The 21,744-nt window shown below is 43.1% G+C and overlaps 10 non-coding genes across 10 annotated transcripts; all 10 read left to right on the plus strand.

Annotated features, from left to right (window-relative positions):
• The first annotated feature begins 487 nt into the window (after positions 1-487).
• On the plus strand, positions 488-576 carry trnay-gua (transfer RNA tyrosine (anticodon GUA)). The gene is given in 2 exon segments: positions 488-524; positions 541-576. It is a non-coding gene; the product is annotated as a tRNA-Tyr (tRNA).
• Positions 577-802: 226 nt separating this feature from the next.
• On the plus strand, positions 803-875 carry trnak-uuu (transfer RNA lysine (anticodon UUU)). The gene has a single exon. It is a non-coding gene; the product is annotated as a tRNA-Lys (tRNA).
• A 6,297-nt stretch (positions 876-7,172) lies between these two features.
• trnay-gua (transfer RNA tyrosine (anticodon GUA)) lies at positions 7,173-7,261 on the plus strand. The gene is given in 2 exon segments: positions 7,173-7,209; positions 7,226-7,261. It is a non-coding gene; the product is annotated as a tRNA-Tyr (tRNA).
• Positions 7,262-7,496: 235 nt separating this feature from the next.
• On the plus strand, positions 7,497-7,569 carry trnak-uuu (transfer RNA lysine (anticodon UUU)). Its single transcript has one exon. It is a non-coding gene; the product is annotated as a tRNA-Lys (tRNA).
• Positions 7,570-10,824: 3,255 nt separating this feature from the next.
• Positions 10,825-10,913, plus strand: trnay-gua (transfer RNA tyrosine (anticodon GUA)). The gene is given in 2 exon segments: positions 10,825-10,861; positions 10,878-10,913. It is a non-coding gene; the product is annotated as a tRNA-Tyr (tRNA).
• A 226-nt stretch (positions 10,914-11,139) lies between these two features.
• Positions 11,140-11,212, plus strand: trnak-uuu (transfer RNA lysine (anticodon UUU)). The gene has a single exon. It is a non-coding gene; the product is annotated as a tRNA-Lys (tRNA).
• Positions 11,213-14,463: 3,251 nt separating this feature from the next.
• Positions 14,464-14,552, plus strand: trnay-gua (transfer RNA tyrosine (anticodon GUA)). Its single transcript is given in 2 exon segments — positions 14,464-14,500; positions 14,517-14,552. It is a non-coding gene; the product is annotated as a tRNA-Tyr (tRNA).
• Positions 14,553-14,787: 235 nt separating this feature from the next.
• On the plus strand, positions 14,788-14,860 carry trnak-uuu (transfer RNA lysine (anticodon UUU)). Its single transcript has one exon. It is a non-coding gene; the product is annotated as a tRNA-Lys (tRNA).
• Positions 14,861-21,161: 6,301 nt separating this feature from the next.
• Positions 21,162-21,250, plus strand: trnay-gua (transfer RNA tyrosine (anticodon GUA)). Its single transcript is given in 2 exon segments — positions 21,162-21,198; positions 21,215-21,250. It is a non-coding gene; the product is annotated as a tRNA-Tyr (tRNA).
• A 226-nt stretch (positions 21,251-21,476) lies between these two features.
• trnak-uuu (transfer RNA lysine (anticodon UUU)) lies at positions 21,477-21,549 on the plus strand. The gene has a single exon. It is a non-coding gene; the product is annotated as a tRNA-Lys (tRNA).
• The last annotated feature ends 195 nt before the right edge of the window (positions 21,550-21,744 follow it).

A 21,744-nucleotide genomic window follows, 5' to 3' on the forward strand; every position in this document is an offset into this window, starting at 1 on the left:
AGTGTAGTGCTACATTTAGTCTTTGTTTTTGAATAAATTTAACAATTTATATCTTTGGAATTGGTGTCTGTGTCCAATTATTACAGAAATTGAGTTCTACAAGATTCCAGGATTCGTGATAAGGTGATACTATAAATTCACTTCTTAAATTGAAATTTATAAGTGTACCTTACGATACAACTGATAGCACTGCAACTCAGTGTAGGTGTGCGTTCAGTCCGGCAAACACAACATTTCAGTTATGAAACGCTTTCTACAGGTGATGTATAAATGTAATATTTTCACACATTTGAATAAGTTTGATTTGATACAAGATTTATGAAGTTGACCAAACAAAATGACATAATATTTTTCAGGGGATAAAAATCTCACGACACAATTGGGTAGTCCTCACGGCACACGGGTTGAAAACCACTGAGCCAAGCCACGGTGCTTCTTGGCTTTGCACGGCCACTGAGACTGCCAGGGGAAGACGGTGAGAAGCTTCCCTTCGATAGCTCAGTTGGTAGAGCGGAGGACTGTAGGTTTCAGGCAGCGGGCATCCTTAGGTCGCTGGTTCAATTCCGGCTCGAAGGAAGGCGTGATTATGGTTTGACATCGGTTTTGGACGAGCTCCCAAATGTCAAGCCATTGGAATTGCATGAGGACAAGGAGAAAACACCGGAAATTCGGATTTGCTGTGGAGAACTCGCATTGCCCAAACATCTCATATGCATGTGACCCTGAGCCCAGTTTTCTAAACCGGCCAGAAAGCGGTCTGGAACAATCATGAAGCCAACACATTGTGAAGCACTTCACTGAAGCCCGGGTAGCTCAGCCGGTAGAGCATCAGACTTTTAATCTGAGGGTCCAGGGTTCGAGTCCCTGTTCGGGCGCCTTGTTGACCGAGAGCCATGATGGTGAAAAGCCTGGATGGCCTTCCAGGTGACAATGAAATATGCAGTTGCGTCTAGGCAAGGTGTCTAGTCCTCTTTGCTTCTTTCGGCAAATATCCAGCCTGGGCAAGTGTTGTCTTCCAGAGGCAAGTCAAGCCAGGAACTCTGAGAGATGTTTTTGCCGTTGACGACGTGTCACTTTAGAACAGCACAACATGCATCTCTACTTGACTTGGCACAATCTGTGAGGGTTGGGCCAACACAACGTGTCCACACATTTGCAGGCGTCTTGAAATACTTGGAATGACCTGTGGCCCCATGCCATGCAGAAGTCCACAGCTATGCGTGTCAGCATGCTCTGCTCCTCATCCCCAATGTGCCACTTGTAAGAACTTTGTAAAAAGCGACAGAGAACATGATCAGCAAAGAAACACAATTCTCCTGAGAACGACAATCATCGTGCCGATCGTAATCTCAGTGCATACCTGGATGCCCAACAAGCCAAGCCAGTGGTTCCCAAGCGTTGTAATGCCACGGCACACTTTGCTGAGACCAAAAACCTTCGCGGCGCACCAACATGAAAAAAAAAAAAACGGATTTACTAGGTATTGTCTCACCTGAATGGCAACAGGCTGCTAAAACTATTATCACACGCACATTGCATGTTAAAGTATGTCAGTAAGGGAGTAATTTAAAGGGCAAATGTGTGAAGTGCAAGGAGTGGCCCTTAGTGGTTAGGTAAAAAAGTACACAGACAAACTAAATAATCCCTTGATACAAATCATTTATTTAGTGCAGACAGACCAAGACCAGCCACAATAAACTATTCGCAGTAAATATAAATTCACAGCAAAATAGGTTCAGTTCACAATATCCTATAACAAGCTGTATTTAACGAAGTAGTTAAACGTTACAAAGGGCATTACAATTGTTGAAAAACAATAGCACACGGATCAAACATGCTATCCCCGCCATTTTATTCGATTTGATTAGACGTTTCGCGACCGAAATGTTTTGTGTGCAGACTGAACGCACACCTGAGCCGAGCACGATCACTATACATATCCACAGTTAATCTAAGCAGTATCATATTGTAACCGTTTCGGTCTGTTATCAACCCTTCCGGATCCAAAACCAGGAGTCAGACACCCTTTTCGGTGGACATGCTGTTGACTTCTCACAAGCACCATCTGCCTTCACAAAGGCAGCGCTAGCAGTGGAAAGAACGAAGAACTGCAGGAGAAACGCCGGTGCTATTTAGAGCCCGATTATTCAACACAGAGGGGGAAAACCAAGGCCAAATGAGACTTAGAGGAACAGGAGACATCCAACAACAGTATAAAGATAAAAAGGAATTCACCACATGTCCCTTTAATCAATTGCCTTGCAGTTCCACTGTGTAGCGTTATGTTGGGTGTATTTTGATAAGAGCATTTGGGCTCTGAGCTGAAGCACTGATCTAAAGAAGACCTCTCCACCCCCAAAGTTATCAGATTTCCTTTGCTCATCAGCTTGGAACTGGTTTGCATCAAAGTGACAGTTTTGGGGAGGATGGCACCGAGAAGAGGCCAAATAGGTTGAATCCTGCTATGAGATGTCTGGAGAAAGGGGCCTGTAGGTGATAAAAACTCTTTGAAGTGGACGAGAGCCGAAATCCCGACATAGTGCTACGAACCCGGGCCAACCGGCATTTCCAAAAGATGGCATGGATTGACATCAGTCATAAATCAAGCCCCCCTCCATTAGGACACTGGGGGCTGAAACCGAAATCCAATCTCAAGAACTCAAGAACCAATCACCTATTGATCTGACAGACTATAAGGAACAGTGCACAGTCTCTCTCTCTCTCTCTCTCTCTCTTTCTCTCTCTCTCTCTTTCTCTCTCACCTGAACCAGTAACTCGCTGCCACAGCTCAACCTGTAGCTCTGTTGCCCGAACCGGAACCAGAAACCAACCAAGTCTTTGCCGGCAAAAGAAGAGTTAAACTGGGAGAAGGAGATTGAGCCGTACGAAGAATTCTTTTAAAGGACTTTATTAAATAAAGAACTTTACAGACTGCGCATGCCCGCCTGTGCCCACCTGATCAGTGGAGTTTTACAGCTGGACAATTGAGTAAGTCGAATGTATATGAAAGTGTTCAGTCATTTAAATAGCTATTTGAGTCTTAAGAAACTTGACCCTTGGAACGAACAGGGCCCTGCTTTCCTCAAAGACTTTGTCTTCAAGTAACTACGGTTGAACCCTGCTTACAAAGAAGATTTTGTGCACAACCTTGGAGCCTTCAAACCAGTGGAAAATCTGTTTGGAAAAGACTCTAATTTCGCGAAACCCCAATTTCCAGGTGCATCGACTGAGTGGAAGTTCTTGGACAAAGCCGAACCGCACTGCCTTTGTTCCAAACCACACGGACCATGTGCCGTGTGCTGTGATCTGAGCCCGAAGACAGAGAGGCCTCTCTGCGACGAAGTTCAGATAAGTTTAACAGTTTGGAGTTCATGATTCATGACATTTGAGAAATCAATTCGAAATGTTATTCTGTGATTCAAAACTCTAGAATGTGTAATATCATTTAGTTTTCTTAAATATAAATGTGTGTTGCATTAAACTGTTTTGTTGATAATTTTAGAAATAAAATCTGTCAACCCTGAGAAATATCTTCTCATTCCTGTTTAACTGTTTAGTCTGAAATTGACACAAGTCAATAGACGTTAGATTATTGATGGCCCTGCCTATCCTTGATCATTGAATAATAATCAGTTAAGGGAAATTGTGGTAACAAGTAACGATAGGATCTTTCTCGGCACCTAAACGTAAATGAGACTGATATATATATAACGAGAAGTTACCTGACATAAATACTAACCTGCGTAGTTATTTAATGTCTGACTAACAATACTAACGAGAGACTCACCTTCGTCTTACTAACCGGTATTGTAGTTAATGTGTTTATAACCTTTTTTGTTTAACGATTTGTGTGTTAGAGCATCAGACTTTTAATCTGAGGGTCCAGGGTTCGAGTCCCTGTTCGGGCGCCTTGTTGACCGAGGGCCATGGTGGTGAAAAGCCTGGATGGCCTTCCAGGTGACAATGAAATATGCAGTTGCGTCTAGGCAAGGTGTCTAGTCCTCTTTGCTTCTTTCGGCAAATATCCAGCCTGGGCAAGTGTTGTCTTCCAGAGGCAAGTCAAGCCAGGAACTCTGAGAGATGTTTTTGCCGTTGACGACGTGTCACTTTAGAACAGCACAACATGCATCTCTACTTGACTTGGCACAATCTGTGAGGGTTGGGCCAACACAACGTGTCCACACATTTGCAGGCATCTTGAAATACTTGGAATGACCTGTGGCCCCATGCCATGCAGAAGTCCACAGCTATGCGTGTCAGCATGCTCTGCTCCTCATCCCCAATGTGCCACTTGTAAGAACTTTGTAAAAAGCGACAGAGAACATGATCAGCAAAGAAACACAATTCTCCTGAGAACGACAATCATCGTGCCGATCGTAATCTCAGTGCATACCTGGATGCCCAACAAGCCAAGCCAGTGGTTCCCAAGCGTTGTAATGCCACGGCACACTTTGCTGAGACCAAAAACCTTCGCGGCGCACCAACATGAAAAAAAAAAAAACGGATTTACTAGGTATTGTCTCACCTGAATGGCAACAGGCTGCTAAAACTATTATCACACGCACATTGCATGTTAAAGAATGTCAGTAAGGGAGTAATTAAAAGGGCAAATGTGTGAAGTGCAAGGAGTGGCCCTTAGTGGTTAGGTAAAAAAGTACACAGACAAACTAAATAATCCCTTGATACAAATCATTTATTTAGTGCAGACAGACCAAGACCAGCCACAATAAACTATTCGCAGTAAATATAAATTCACAGCAAAATAGGTTCAGTTCACAATATCCTATAACAAGCTGCACAAAGGCAGCGCTAGCAGTGGAAAGAACGAAGAACTGCAGGAGAAACGCCGGGGCTATTTAGAGCCCGATTATTCAACACAGAGGGGGAAAACCAAGGCCAAATGAGACTTAGAGGAACAGGAGACATCCAACAACAGTATAAAGATGAAAAGGAATTTACCACATGTCCCTTTAATCAATTGCCTTGCAGTTCCACTGTGTAGCGTTATGTTGGGTGTATTTTGATAAGAGCATTTGGGCTCTGAGCTGAAGCACTGATCTAAAGAAGACCTCTCCACCCCCAAAGTTATCAGATTTCCTTTGCTCATCAGCTTGGAACTGGTTTGCATCAAAGTGACAGTTTTGGGGAGGATGGCACCGAGAAGAGGCCAAATAGGTTGAATCCTGCTATGAGATGTCTGGAGAAAGGGGCCTGTAGGTGATAAAAACTCTTTGAAGTGGACGAGAGCCGAAATCCCGACATAGAGCTACGAACCCGGGCCAACCGGCATTTCCAAAAGATGGCATGGATTGACATCAGTCATAAATCAAGCCCCCCTCCATTAGGACACTGGGGGCTGAAACCGAAATCCAATCTCAAGAACTCAAGAACCAATCACCTATTGATCTGACAGACTATAAGGAACAGTGCACAGTCTCTCTCTCTCTCTCTCTCTCTCTCTATCTCTCTCTCTCTCTTTCTCTCTCACCTGAACCAGTAACTCGCTGCCACAGCTCAACCTGTAGCTCTGTTGCCCGAACCGGAACCAGAAACCAACCAAGTCTTTGCCGGCAACAGAAGAGTTAAACTGGGAGAAGGAGATTGAGCCGTACGAAGAATTCTTTTAAAGGACTTTATTAAATAAAGAACTTTACAGACTGCGCATGCCCGCCTGTGCCCACCTGATCAGTGGAGTTTTACAGCTGGACAATTGAGTAAGTCGAATGTATATGAAAGTGTTCAGTCATTTAAATAGCTATTTGAGTCTTAAGAAACTTGACCCTTGGAACGAACAGGGCCCTGCTTTCCTCAAAGACTTTGTCTTCAAGTAACTACGGTGGAACCCTGCTTACAAAGAAGATTTTGTGCACAACCTTGGAGCCTTCAAACCAGTGGAAAATCTGTTAGGAAAAGACTCTAATTTCGCGAAACCCCAACTTCCAGGTGCTTCGACTGAGTGGAAGTTCTTGGACAAAGCCGAACCGCACTGCCTTTGTTCCAAACCACACGGACCATGTGCCGTGTGCTGTGATCTGAGCCCGAAGACAGAGAGGCCTCTCTGCGACGAAGTTCAGATAAGTTTAACAGTTTGGAGTTCATGATTCATGACATTTGAGAAATCAATTAGAAATGTTATTCTGTGATTCAAAACTCTAGAATGTGTAATATCATTTAGTTTTCTTAAATATAAATGTGTGTTGCATTAAACTGTTTTGTTGATAATTTTAGAAATAAAATCTGTCAACCCCGAGAAATATCTTCTCATTCCTGTTTAACTGTTTAGTCTGAAATTGACACAAGTCAATAGACGTTAGATTATTGGTGGCCCTGCCTATCCTTGATCATTGAATAATAATCAGTTAAGGGAAATTGTGGTAACAAGTAACGATAGGATCTTTCTCGGCACCTAAACGTAAATGAGACTGATATATATATAACGAGAAGTTACCTGACATAAATACTAACCTGCGTAGTTATTTAATGTCTGACTAACAATACTAACGAGAGACTCACCTTCGTCTTACTAACCGGTATTGTAGTTAATGTGTTTATAACCTTTTTTGTTAAACGATTTGTGTGCTATCATATGCGATCCCATGGTCTTTGATTTGGTCACGGAAGTGATTTGTCTTTGATTTGTTGATCTAGAGTTGAATTTTAATTAGCTTTTCCCTTTTGTATAATTAGTGTAGTGCTACATTTAGTCTTTGTTTTTGAATAAATTTAACAATTTATATCTTTGGAATTGGTGTCTGTGTCCAATTATTACAGAAATTGAGTTCTACAAGATTCCAGGATTCGTGATAAGGTGATACTATAAATTCACTTCTTAAATTGAAATTTATAAGTGTACCTTACGATACAACTGATAGCACTGCAACTCAGTGTAGGTGTGCGTTCAGTCCGGCAAACACAACAATTCAGTTATGAAACGCTTTCTACAGGTGATGTATAAATGTAATATTTTCACACATTTGAATAAGTTTGATTTGATACAAGATTTATGAAGTTGACCAAACAAAATGACATAATATTTTTCAGGGGATAAAAATCTCATGACACAATTGGGTAGTCCTCACGGCACACGGGTTGAAAACCACTGAGCCAAGCCACGGTGCTTCTTGGCTTTGCACGGCCACTGAGACTGCCAGGGGAAGACGGTGAGAAGCTTCCCTTCGATAGCTCAGTTGGTAGAGCGGAGGACTGTAGGTTTCAGGCAGCGGGCATCCTTAGGTCGCTGGTTCAATTCCGGCTCGAAGGAAGGCGTGATTATGGTTTGACATCGGTTTTGGACGAGCTCCCAAATGTCAAGCCATTGGAATTGCATGAGGACAAGGAGAAAACACCGGAAATTCGGATTTGCTGTGGAGAACTCGCATTGCCCAAACATCTCATATGCATGTGACCCTTTTCACCCTGAGCCCAGTTTTCTAAACCGGCCAGAAAGCGGTCTGGAACAATCATGAAGCCAACACATTGTGAAGCACTTCACTGAAGCTCGGGTAGCTCAGCCAGGAGGGCATCAGACTTTTAATCTGAGGGTCCAGGGTTTGAGTCCCTGTTCGGGCGCCTTGTTGACCGAGAGTCATGATGGTGAAAAGCCTGGATGGCCTTCCAGGTGACAATGAAATATGCAGTTGCGTCTAGGCAAGGTGTCTAGTCCTCTTTGCTTCTTTCGGCAAATATCCAGCCTGGGCAAGTGTTGTCTTCCAGAGGCAAGTCAAGCCAGGAACTCTGAGAGATGTTTTTGCCGTTGACGACGTGTCACTTTAGAACAGCACAACATGCATCTCTACTTGACTTGGCACAATCTGTGAGGGTTGGGCCAACACAACGTGTCCACACATTTGCAGGCGTCTTGAAATACTTGGAATGACCTGTGGCCCCATGCCATGCAGAAGTCCACAGCTATGCGTGTCAGCATGCTCTGCTCCTCATCCCCAATGTGCCACTTGTAAGAACTTTGTAAAAAGCGACAGAGAACATGATCAGCAAAGAAACACAATTCTCCTGAGAACGACAATCATCGTGCCGATCGTAATCTCAGTGCATACCTGGATGCCCAACAAGCCAAGCCAGTGGTTCCCAAGCGTTGTAATGCCACGGCACACTTTGCTGAGACCAAAAACCTTCGCGGCGCACCAACATGAAAAAAAAAAAAAGGATTTACTAGGTATTGTCTCACCTGAATGGCAACAGGCTGCTAAAACTATTATCACACGCACATTGCATGTTAAAGTATGTCAGTAAGGGAGTAATTAAAAGGGCAAATGTGTGAAGTGCAAGGAGTGGCCCTTAGTGGTTAGGTAAAAAAGTACACAGACAAACTAAATAATCCCTTGATACAAATCATTTATTTAGTGCAGACAGACCAAGACCAGCCACAATAAACTATTCGCAGTATATATAAATTCACAGCAAAATAGGTTCAGTTCACAATATCCTATAACAAGCTGCACAAAGGCAGCGCTAGCAGTGGAAAGAACGAAGAACTGCAGGAGAAACGCCGGGGCTATTTAGAGCCTGATTATTCAACACAGAGGGGGAAAACCAGGGCCAAATGAGACTTAGAGGAACAGGAGACATCCAACAACAGTATAAAGATAAAAAGGAATTCACCACATGTCCCTTTAATCAATTGCCTTGCAGTTCCACTGTGTAGCGTTATGTTGGGTGTATTTTGATAAGAGCATTTGGGCTCTGAGCTGAAGCACTGATCTAAAGAAGACCTCTCCACCCCCAAAGTTATCAGATTTCCTTTGCTCATCAGCTTGGAACTGGTTTGCATCAAAGTGACAGTTTTGGGGTGGATGGCACCGAGAAGAGGCCAAATAGGTTGAATCCTGCTATGAGATGTCTGGAGAAAGGGGCCTGTAGGTGATAAAAACTCTTTGAAGTGGACGAGAGCCGAAATCCCGACATAGAGCTACGAACCCGGGCCAACCGGCACTTCCAAAAGATGGCATGGATTGACATCAGTCATAAATCAAGCCCCCCTCCATTAGGACACTGGGGGCTGAAACCGAAATCCAATCTCAAGAACTCAAGAACCAATCACCTATTGATCTGACAGACTATAAGGAACAGTGCACAGTCTCTCTCTCTCTCTCTCTCTCTCTCTCTCTCTCTTTCTCTCTCACCTGAACCAGTAACTCGCTGCCACAGCTCAACCTGTAGCTCTGTTGCCCGAACCGGAACCAGAAACCAACCAAGTCTTTGCCGGCAACAGAAGAGTTAAACTGGGAGAAGGAGATTGAGCCGTACGAAGAATTCTATTAAAGGACTTTATTAAATAAAGAACTTTACAGACTGCGCATGCCCGCCTGTGCCCACCTGATCAGTGGAGTTTTACAGCTGGACAATTGAGTAAGTCGAATGTATATGAAAGTGTTCAGTCATTTAAATAGCTATTTGAGTCTTAAGAAACTTGACCCTTGGAACGAACAGGGCCCTGCTTTCCTCAAAGACTTTGTCTTCAAGTAACTACGGTGGAACCCTGCTTACAAAGAAGATTTTGTGCACAACCTTGGAGCCTTCAAACCAGTGGAAAATCTGTTTGGAAAAGACTCTAATTTCGCGAAACCCCAATTTCCAGGTGCATCGACTGAGTGGAAGTTCTTGGACAAAGCCGAACCGCACTGCCTTTGTTCCAAACCACACGGACCATGTGCCGTGTGCTGTGATCTGAGCCCGAAGACAGAGAGGCCTCTCTGCGACGAAGTTCAGATAAGTTTAACAGTTTGGAGTTCATGATTCATGACATTTGAGAAATCAATTAGAAATGTTATTCTGTGATTCAAAACTCTAGAATGTGTAATATCATTTAGTTTTCTTAAATATAAATGTGTGTTGCATTAAACTGTTTTGTTGATAATTTTAGAAATAAAATCTGTCAACCCCGAGAAATATCTTCTCATTCCTGTTTAACTGTTTAGTCTGAAATTGACACAAGTCAATAGACGTTAGATTATTGGTGGCCCTGCCTATCCTTGATCATTGAATAATAATCAGTTAAGGGAAATTGTGGTAACAAGTAACGATAGGATCTTTCTCGGCACCTAAACGTAAATGAGACTGATATATATATAACGAGAAGTTACCTGACATAAATACTAACCTGCGTAGTTATTTAATGTCTGACTAACAATACTAACGAGAGACTCACCTTCGTCTTACTAACCGGTATTGTAGTTAATGTGTTTATAACCTTTTTTGTTTAACGATTTGTGTGTTATCATATGCGATCCCATGGTCTTTGATTTGGTCACGGAAGTGATTTGTCTTTGATTTGTTGATCTAGAGTTGAATTTTAATTAGCTTTTCCCTTTTGTATAATTAGTGTAGTGCTACATTTAGTCTTTGTTTTTGAATAAATTTAACAATTTATATCTTTGGAATTGGTGTCTGTGTCCAATTATTACAGAAATTGAGTTCTACAAGATTCCAGGATTCGTGATAAGGTGATACTATAAATTCACTTCTTAAATTGAAATTTATAAGTGTACCTTACGATACAACTGATAGCACTGCAACTCAGTGTAGGTGTGCGTTCAGTCCGGCAAACACAACATTTCAGTTATGAAACGCTTTCTACAGGTGATGTATAAATGTAATATTTTCACACATTTGAATAAGTTTGATTTGATACAAGATTTATGAAGTTGACCAAACAAAATGACATAATATTTTTCAGGGGATAAAAATCTCACGACACAATTGGGTAGTCCTCACGGCACACGGGTTGAAAACCACTGAGCCAAGCCACGGTGCTTCTTGGCTTTGCACGGCCACTGAGACTGCCAGGGGAAGACGGTGAGAAGCTTCCCTTCGATAGCTCAGTTGGTAGAGCGGAGGACTGTAGGTTTCAGGCAGCGGGCATCCTTAGGTCGCTGGTTCAATTCCGGCTCGAAGGAAGGCGTGATTATGGTTTGACATCGGTTTTGGACGAGCTCCCAAATGTCAAGCCATTGGAATTGCATGAGGACAAGGAGAAAACACCGGAAATTCGGATTTGCTGTGGAGAACTCGCATTGCCCAAACATCTCATATGCATGTGACCCTGAGCCCAGTTTTCTAAACCGGCCAGAAAGCGGTCTGGAACAATCATGAAGCCAACACATTGTGAAGCACTTCACTGAAGCCCGGGTAGCTCAGCCGGTAGAGCATCAGACTTTTAATCTGAGGGTCCAGGGTTCGAGTCCCTGTTCGGGCGCCTTGTTGACCGAGAGCCATGATGGTGAAAAGCCTGGATGGCCTTCCAGGTGACAATGAAATATGCAGTTGCGTCTAGGCAAGGTGTCTAGTCCTCTTTGCTTCTTTCGGCAAATATCCAGCCTGGGCAAGTGTTGTCTTCCAGAGGCAAGTCAAGCCAGGAACTCTGAGAGATGTTTTTGCCGTTGACGACGTGTCACTTTAGAACAGCACAACATGCATCTCTACTTGACTTGGCACAATCTGTGAGGGTTGGGCCAACACAACGTGTCCACACATTTGCAGGCGTCTTGAAATACTTGGAATGACCTGTGGCCCCATGCCATGCAGAAGTCCACAGCTATGCGTGTCAGCATGCTCTGCTCCTCATCCCCAATGTGCCACTTGTAAGAACTTTGTAAAAAGCGACAGAGAACATGATCAGCAAAGAAACACAATTCTCCTGAGAACGACAATCATCGTGCCGATCGTAATCTCAGTGCATACCTGGATGCCCAACAAGCCAAGCCAGTGGTTCCCAAGCGTTGTAATGCCACGGCACACTTTGCTGAGACCAAAAACCTTCGCGGCGCACCAACATGAAAAAAAAAAAAAGGATTTACTAGGTATTGTCTCACCTGAATGGCAACAGGCTGCTAAAACTATTATCACACGCACATTGCATGTTAAAGTATGTCAGTAAGGGAGTAATTAAAAGGGCAAATGTGTGAAGTGCAAGGAGTGGCCCTTAGTGGTTAGGTAAAAAAGTACACAGACAAACTAAATAATCCCTTGATACAAATCATTTATTTAGTGCAGACAGACCAAGACCAGCCACAATAAACTATTCGCAGTAAATATAAATTCACAGCAAAATAGGTTCAGTTCACAATATCCTATAACAAGCTGCACAAAGGCAGCGCTAGCAGTGGAAAGAACGAAGAACTGCAGGAGAAACGCCGGGGCTATTTAGAGCCTGATTATTCAACACAGAGGGGGAAAACCAGGGCCAAATGAGACTTAGAGGAACAGGAGACATCCAACAACAGTATAAAGATAAAAAGGAATTCACCACATGTCCCTTTAATCAATTGCCTTGCAGTTCCACTGTGTAGCGTTATGTTGGGTGTATTTTGATAAGAGCATTTGGGCTCTGAGCTGAAGCACTGATCTAAAGAAGACCTCTCCACCCCCAAAGTTATCAGATTTCCTTTGCTCATCAGCTTGGAACTGGTTTGCATCAAAGTGACAGTTTTGGGGTGGATGGCACCGAGAAGAGGCCAAATAGGTTGAATCCTGCTATGAGATGTCTGGAGAAAGGGGCCTGTAGGTGATAAAAACTCTTTGAAGTGGACGAGAGCCGAAATCCCGACATAGAGCTACGAACCCGGGCCAACCGGCACTTCCAAAAGATGGCATGGATTGACATCAGTCATAAATCAAGCCCCCCTCCATTAGGACACTGGGGGCTGAAACCGAAATCCAATCTCAAGAACTCAAGAACCAATCACCTATTGATCTGACAGACTATAAGGAACAGTGCACAGTCTCTCTCTCTCTCTCTCTCTCTCTCTCTCTTTCTCTCTCACCTGAACCAGTAACTCGCTGCCACAGCTCAACCTGTAGCTCTGTTGCCCGAACCGGAACCAGAAACCAACCAAGTCTTTGCCGGCAACAGAAGAGTTAAACTGGGAGAAGGAGATTGAGCCGTACGAAGAATTCTATTAAAGGACTTTATTAAATAAAGAACTTTACAGACTGCGCATGCCCGCCTGTGCCCACCTGATCAGTGGAGTTTTACAGCTGGACAATTGAGTAAGTCGAATGTATATGAAAGTGTTCAGTCATTTAAATAGCTATTTGAGTCTTAAGAAACTTGACCCTTGGAACGAACAGGGCCCTGCTTTCCTCAAAGACTTTGTCTTCAAGTAACTACGGTGGAACCCTGCTTACAAAGAAGATTTTGTGCACAACCTTGGAGCCTTCAAACCAGTGGAAAATCTGTTTGGAAAAGACTCTAATTTCGCGAAACCCCAATTTCCAGGTGCATCGACTGAGTGGAAGTTCTTGGACAAAGCCGAACCGCACTGCCTTTGTTCCAAACCACACGGACCATGTGCCGTGTGCTGTGATCTGAGCCCGAAGACAGAGAGGCCTCTCTGCGACGAAGTTCAGATAAGTTTAACAGTTTGGAGTTCATGATTCATGACATTTGAGAAATCAATTAGAAATGTTATTCTGTGATTCAAAACTCTAGAATGTGTAATATCATTTAGTTTTCTTAAATATAAATGTGTGTTGCATTAAACTGTTTTGTTGATAATTTTAGAAATAAAATCTGTCAACCCCGAGAAATATCTTCTCATTCCTGTTTAACTGTTTAGTCTGAAATTGACACAAGTCAATAGACGTTAGATTATTGGTGGCCCTGCCTATCCTTGATCATTGAATAATAATCAGTTAAGGGAAATTGTGGTAACAAGTAACGATAGGATCTTTCTCGGCACCTAAACGTAAATGAGACTGATATATATATAACGAGAAGTTACCTGACATAAATACTAACCTGCGTAGTTATTTAATGTCTGACTAACAATACTAACGAGAGACTCACCTTCGTCTTACTAACCGGTATTGTAGTTAATGTGTTTATAACCTTTTTTGTTTAACGATTTGTGTGTTATCATATGCGATCCCATGGTCTTTGATTTGGTCACGGAAGTGATTTGTCTTTGATTTGTTGATCTAGAGTTGAATTTTAATTAGCTTTTCCCTTTTGTATAATTAGTGTAGTGCTACATTTAGTCTTTGTTTTTGAATAAATTTAACAATTTATATCTTTGGAATTGGTGTCTGTGTCCAATTATTACAGAAATTGAGTTCTACAAGATTCCAGGATTCGTGATAAGGTGATACTATAAATTCACTTCTTAAATTGAAATTTATAAGTGTACCTTACGATACAACTGATAGCACTGCAACTCAGTGTAGGTGTGCGTTCAGTCCGGCAAACACAACATTTCAGTTATGAAACGCTTTCTACAGGTGATGTATAAATGTAATATTTTCACACATTTGAATAAGTTTGATTTGATACAAGATTTATGAAGTTGACCAAACAAAATGACATAATATTTTTCAGGGGATAAAAATCTCACGACACAATTGGGTAGTCCTCACGGCACACGGGTTGAAAACCACTGAGCCAAGCCACGGTGCTTCTTGGCTTTGCACGGCCACTGAGACTGACAGGGGAAGACGGTGAGAAGCTTCCCTTCGATAGCTCAGTTGGTAGAGCGGAGGACTGTAGGTTTCAGGCAGCGGGCATCCTTAGGTCGCTGGTTCAATTCCGGCTCGAAGGAAGGCGTGATTATGGTTTGACATCGGTTTTGGACGAGCTCCCAAATGTCAAGCCATTGGAATTGCATGAGGACAAGGAGAAAACACCGGAAATTCGGATTTGCTGTGGAGAACTCGCATTGCCCAAACATCTCATATGCATGTGACCCTTTTCACCCTGAGCCCAGTTTTCTAAACCGGCCAGAAAGCGGTCTGGAACAATCATGAAGCCAACACATTGTGAAGCACTTCACTGAAGCCCGGGTAGCTCAGCCGGTAGAGCATCAGACTTTTAATCTGAGGGTCCAGGGTTCGAGTCCCTGTTCGGGCGCCTTGTTGACCGAGGGCCATGATGGTGAAAAGCCTGGATGGCCTTCCAGGTGACAATGAAATATGCAGTTGCGTCTAGGCAAGGTGTCTAGTCCTCTTTGCTTCTTTCGGCAAATATCCAGCCTGGGCAAGTGTTGTCTTCCAGAGGCAAGTCAAGCCAGGAACTCTGAGAGATGTTTTTGCCGTTGACGACGTGTCACTTTAGAACAGCACAACATGCATCTCTACTTGACTTGGCACAATCTGTGAGGGTTGGGCCAACACAACGTGTCCACACATTTGCAGGCGTCTTGAAATACTTGGAATGACCTGTGGCCCCATGCCATGCAGAAGTCCACAGCTATGCGTGTCAGCATGCTCTGCTCCTCATCCCCAATGTGCCACTTGTAAGAACTTTGTAAAAAGCGACAGAGAACATGATCAGCAAAGAAACACAATTCTCCTGAGAACGACAATCATCGTGCCGATCGTAATCTCAGTGCATACCTGGATGCCCAACAAGCCAAGCCAGTGGTTCCCAAGCGTTGTAATGCCACGGCACACTTTGCTGAGACCAAAAACCTTCGCGGCGCACCAACATGAAAAAAAAAAAAACGGATTTACTAGGTATTGTCTCACCTGAATGGCAACAGGCTGCTAAAACTATTATCACACGCACATTGCATGTTAAAGTATGTCAGTAAGGGAGTAATTTAAAGGGCAAATGTGTGAAGTGCAAGGAGTGGCCCTTAGTGGTTAGGTAAAAAAGTACACAGACAAACTAAATAATCCCTTGATACAAATCATTTATTTAGTGCAGACAGACCAAGACCAGCCACAATAAACTATTCGCAGTAAATATAAATTCACAGCAAAATAGGTTCAGTTCACAATATCCTATAACAAGCTGTATTTAACGAAGTAGTTAAACGTTACAAAGGGCATTACAATTGTTGAAAAACAATAGCACACGGATCAAACATGCTATCCCCGCCATTTTATTCGATTTGATTAGACGTTTCGCGACCGAAATGTTTTGTGTGCAGACTGAACGCACACCTGAGCCGAGCACGATCACTATACATATCCACAGTTAATCTAAGCAGTATCATATTGTAACCGTTTCGGTCTGTTATCAACCCTTCCGGATCCAAAACCAGGAGTCAGACACCCTTTTCGGTGGACATGCTGTTGACTTCTCACAAGCACCATCTGCCTTCACAAAGGCAGCGCTAGCAGTGGAAAGAACGAAGAACTGCAGGAGAAACGCCGGTGCTATTTAGAGCCCGATTATTCAACACAGAGGGGGAAAACCAAGGCCAAATGAGACTTAGAGGAACAGGAGACATCCAACAACAGTATAAAGATAAAAAGGAATTCACCACATGTCCCTTTAATCAATTGCCTTGCAGTTCCACTGTGTAGCGTTATGTTGGGTGTATTTTGATAAGAGCATTTGGGCTCTGAGCTGAAGCACTGATCTAAAGAAGACCTCTCCACCCCCAAAGTTATCAGATTTCCTTTGCTCATCAGCTTGGAACTGGTTTGCATCAAAGTGACAGTTTTGGGGAGGATGGCACCGAGAAGAGGCCAAATAGGTTGAATCCTGCTATGAGATGTCTGGAGAAAGGGGCCTGTAGGTGATAAAAACTCTTTGAAGTGGACGAGAGCCGAAATCCCGACATAGTGCTACGAACCCGGGCCAACCGGCATTTCCAAAAGATGGCATGGATTGACATCAGTCATAAATCAAGCCCCCCTCCACTAGGACACTGGGGGCTGAAACCGAAATCCAATCTCAAGAACTCAAGAACCAATCACCTATTGATCTGACAGACTATAAGGAACAGTGCACAGTCTCTCTCTCTCTCTCTCTCTCTCTTTCTCTCTCTCTCTCTTTCTCTCTCACCTGAACCAGTAACTCGCTGCCACAGCTCAACCTGTAGCTCTGTTGCCCGAACCAGAACCAGAAACCAACCAAGTCTTTGCCGGCAACAGAAGAGTTAAACTGGGAGAAGGAGATTGAGCCGTACGAAGAATTCTTTTAAAGGACTTTATTAAATAAAGAACTTTACAGACTGCGCATGCCCGCCTGTGCCCACCTGATCAGTGGAGTTTTACAGCTGGACAATTGAGTAAGTCGAATGTATATGAAAGTGTTCAGTCATTTAAATAGCTATTTGAGTCTTAAGAAACTTGACCCTTGGAACGAACAGGGCCCTGCTTTCCTCAAAGACTTTGTCTTCAAGTAACTACGGTGGAACCCTGCTTACAAAGAAGATTTTGTGCACAACCTTGGAGCCTTCAAACCAGTGGAAAATCTGTTTGGAAAAGACTCTAATTTCGCGAAACCCCAATTTCCAGGTGCATCGACTGAGTGGAAGTTCTTGGACAAAGCCGAACCGCACTGCCTTTGTTCCAAACCACACGGACCATGTGCCGTGTGCTGTGATCTGAGCCCGAAGACAGAGAGGCCTCTCTGCGACGAAGTTCAGATAAGTTTAACAGTTTGGAGTTCATGATTCATGACATTTGAGAAATCAATTCGAAATGTTATTCTGTGATTCAAAACTCTAGAATGTGTAATATCATTTAGTTTTCTTAAATATAAATGTGTGTTGCATTAAACTGTTTTGTTGATAATTTTAGAAATAAAATCTGTCAACCCTGAGAAATATCTTCTCATTCCTGTTTAACTGTTTAGTCTGAAATTGACACAAGTCAATAGACGTTAGATTATTGGTGGCCCTGCCTATCCTTGATCATTGAATAATAATCAGTTAAGGGAAATTGTGGTAACAAGTAACGATAGGATCTTTCTCGGCACCTAAACGTAAATGAGACTGATATATATATAACGAGAAGTTACCTGACATAAATACTAACCTGCGTAGTTATTTAATGTCTGACTAACAAAACTAACGAGAGACTCACCTTCGTCTTACTAACCGGTATTGTAGTTAATGTGTTTATAACCTTTTTTGTTTAACGATTTGTGTGTTAGAGCATCAGACTTTTAATCTGAGGGTCCAGGGTTCGAGTCCCTGTTCGGGCGCCTTGTTGACCGAGGGCCATGGTGGTGAAAAGCCTGGATGGCCTTCCAGGTGACAATGAAATATGCAGTTGCGTCTAGGCAAGGTGTCTAGTCCTCTTTGCTTCTTTCGGCAAATATCCAGCCTGGGCAAGTGTTGTCTTCCAGAGGCAAGTCAAGCCAGGAACTCTGAGAGATGTTTTTGCCGTTGACGACGTGTCACTTTAGAACAGCACAACATGCATCTCTACTTGACTTGGCACAATCTGTGAGGGTTGGGCCAACACAACGTGTCCACACATTTGCAGGCGTCTTGAAATACTTGGAATGACCTGTGGCCCCATGCCATGCAGAAGTCCACAGCTATGCGTGTCAGCATGCTCTGCTCCTCATCCCCAATGTGCCACTTGTAAGAACTTTGTAAAAAGCGACAGAGAACATGATCAGCAAAGAAACACAATTCTCCTGAGAACGACAATCATCGTGCCGATCGTAATCTCAGTGCATACCTGGATGCCCAACAAGCCAAGCCAGTGGTTCCCAAGCGTTGTAATGCCACGGCACACTTTGCTGAGACCAAAAACCTTCGCGGCGCACCAACATGAAAAAAAAAAAAAAGGATTTACTAGGTATTGTCTCACCTGAATGGCAACAGGCTGCTAAAACTATTATCACACGCACATTGCATGTTAAAGTATGTCAGTAAGGGAGTAATTAAAAGGGCAAATGTGTGAAGTGCAAGGAGTGGCCCTTAGTGGTTAGGTAAAAAAGTACACAGACAAACTAAATAATCCCTTGATACAAATCATTTATTTAGTGCAGACAGACCAAGACCAGCCACAATAAACTATTCGCAGTAAATATAAATTCACAGCAAAATAGGTTCAGTTCACAATATCCTATAACAAGCTGCACAAAGGCAGCGCTAGCAGTGGAAAGAACGAAGAACTGCAGGAGAAACGCCGGGGCTATTTAGAGCCCGATTATTCAACACAGAGGGGGAAAACCAAGGCCAAATGAGACTTAGAGGAACAGGAGACATCCAACAACAGTATAAAGATAAAAAGGAATTCACCACATGTCCCTTTAATCAATTGCCTTGCAGTTCCACTGTGTAGCGTTATGTTGGGTGTATTTTGATAAGAGCATTTGGGCTCTGAGCTGAAGCACTGATCTAAAGAAGACCTCTCCACCCCCAAAGTTATCAGATTTCCTTTGCTCATCAGCTTGGAACTGGTTTGCATCAAAGTGACAGTTTTGGGGAGGATGGCACCGAGAAGAGGCCAAATAGGTTGAATCCTGCTATGAGATGTCTGGAGAAAGGGGCCTGTAGGTGATAAAAACTCTTTGAAGTGGACGAGAGCCGAAATCCCGACATAGAGCTACGAACCCGGGCCAACCGGCATTTCCAAAAGATGGCATGGATTGACATCAGTCATAAATCAAGCCCCCCTCCATTAGGACACTGGGGGCTGAAACCGAAATCCAATCTCAAGAACTCAAGAACCAATCACCTATTGATCTGACAGACTATAAGGAACAGTGCACAGTCTCTCTCTCTCTCTCTCTCTCTCTCTCTCTATCTCTCTCTCTCTCTTTCTCTCTCACCTGAACCAGTAACTCGCTGCCACAGCTCAACCTGTAGCTCTGTTGCCCGAACCGGAACCAGAAACCAACCAAGTCTTTGCCGGCAACAGAAGAGTTAAACTGGGAGAAGGAGATTGAGCCGTACGAAGAATTCTTTTAAAGGACTTTATTAAATAAAGAACTTTACAGACTGCGCATGCCCGCCTGTGCCCACCTGATCAGTGGAGTTTTACAGCTGGACAATTGAGTAAGTCGAATGTATATGAAAGTGTTCAGTCATTTAAATAGCTATTTGAGTCTTAAGAAACTTGACCCTTGGAACGAACAGGGCCCTGCTTTCCTCAAAGACTTTGTCTTCAAGTAACTACGGTGGAACCCTGCTTACAAAGAAGATTTTGTGCACAACCTTGGAGCCTTCAAACCAGTGGAAAATCTGTTAGGAAAAGACTCTAATTTCGCGAAACCCCAACTTCCAGGTGCTTCGACTGAGTGGAAGTTCTTGGACAAAGCCGAACCGCACTGCCTTTGTTCCAAACCACACGGACCATGTGCCGTGTGCTGTGATCTGAGCCCGAAGACAGAGAGGCCTCTCTGCGACGAAGTTCAGATAAGTTTAACAGTTTGGAGTTCATGATTCATGACATTTGAGAAATCAATTAGAAATGTTATTCTGTGATTCAAAACTCTAGAATGTGTAATATCATTTAGTTTTCTTAAATATAAATGTGTGTTGCATTAAACTGTTTTGTTGATAATTTTAGAAATAAAATCTGTCAACCCCGAGAAATATCTTCTCATTCCTGTTTAACTGTTTAGTCTGAAATTGACACAAGTCAATAGACGTTAGATTATTGGTGGCCCTGCCTATCCTTGATCATTGAATAATAATCAGTTAAGGGAAATTGTGGTAACAAGTAACGATAGGATCTTTCTCGGCACCTAAACGTAAATGAGACTGATATATATATAACGAGAAGTTACCTGACATAAATACTAACCTGCGTAGTTATTTAATGTCTGACTAACAATACTAACGAGAGACTCACCTTCGTCTTACTAACCGGTATTGTAGTTAATGTGTTTATAACCTTTTTTGTTAAACGATTTGTGTGCTATCATATGCGATCCCATGGTCTTTGATTTGGTCACGGAAGTGATTTGTCTTTGATTTGTTGATCTAGAGTTGAATTTTAATTAGCTTTTCCCTTTTGTATAATTAGTGTAGTGCTACATTTAGTCTTTGTTTTTGAATAAATTTAACAATTTATATCTTTGGAATTGGTGTCTGTGTCCAATTATTACAGAAATTGAGTTCTACAAGATTCCAGGATTCGTGATAAGGTGATACTATAAATTCACTTCTTAAATTGAAATTTATAAGTGTACCTTACGATACAACTGATAGCACTGCAACTCAGTGTAGGTGTGCGTTCAGTCCGGCAAACACAACAATTCAGTTATGAAACGCTTTCTACAGGTGATGTATAAATGTAATATTTTCACACATTTGAATAAGTTTGATTTGATACAAGATTTATGAAGTTGACCAAACAAAATGACATAATATTTTTCAGGGGATAAAAATCTCACGACACAATTGGGTAGTCCTCACGGCACACGGGTTGAAAACCACTGAGCCAAGCCACGGTGCTTCTTGGCTTTGCACGGCCACTGAGACTGCCAGGGGAAGACGGTGAGAAGCTTCCCTTCGATAGCTCAGTTGGTAGAGCGGAGGACTGTAGGTTTCAGGCAGCGGGCATCCTTAGGTCGCTGGTTCAATTCCGGCTCGAAGGAAGGCGTGATTATGGTTTGACATCGGTTTTGGACGAGCTCCCAAATGTCAAGCCATTGGAATTGCATGAGGACAAGGAGAAAACACCGGAAATTCGGATTTGCTGTGGAGAACTCGCATTGCCCAAACATCTCATATGCATGTGACCCTGAGCCCAGTTTTCTAAACCGGCCAGAAAGCGGTCTGGAACAATCATGAAGCCAACACATTGTGAAGCACTTCACTGAAGCCCGGGTAGCTCAGCCGGTAGAGCATCAGACTTTTAATCTGAGGGTCCAGGGTTCGAGTCCCTGTTCGGGCGCCTTGTTGACCGAGAGCCATGATGGTGAAAAGCCTGGATGGCCTTCCAGGTGACAATGAAATATGCAGTTGCGTCTAGGCAAGGTGTCTAGTCCTCTTTGCTTCTTTCGGCAAATATCCAGCCTGGGCAAGTGTTGTCTTCCAGAGGCAAGTCAAGCCAGGAACTCTGAGAGATGTTTTTGCCGTTGACGACGTG

The sequence above is a fragment of the Amia ocellicauda genome, unplaced genomic scaffold (assembly GCF_036373705.1).
Source record: "Amia ocellicauda isolate fAmiCal2 unplaced genomic scaffold, fAmiCal2.hap1 HAP1_SCAFFOLD_218, whole genome shotgun sequence".
NCBI classification, from domain to species: Eukaryota; Metazoa; Chordata; class Actinopteri; order Amiiformes; family Amiidae; genus Amia; species Amia ocellicauda.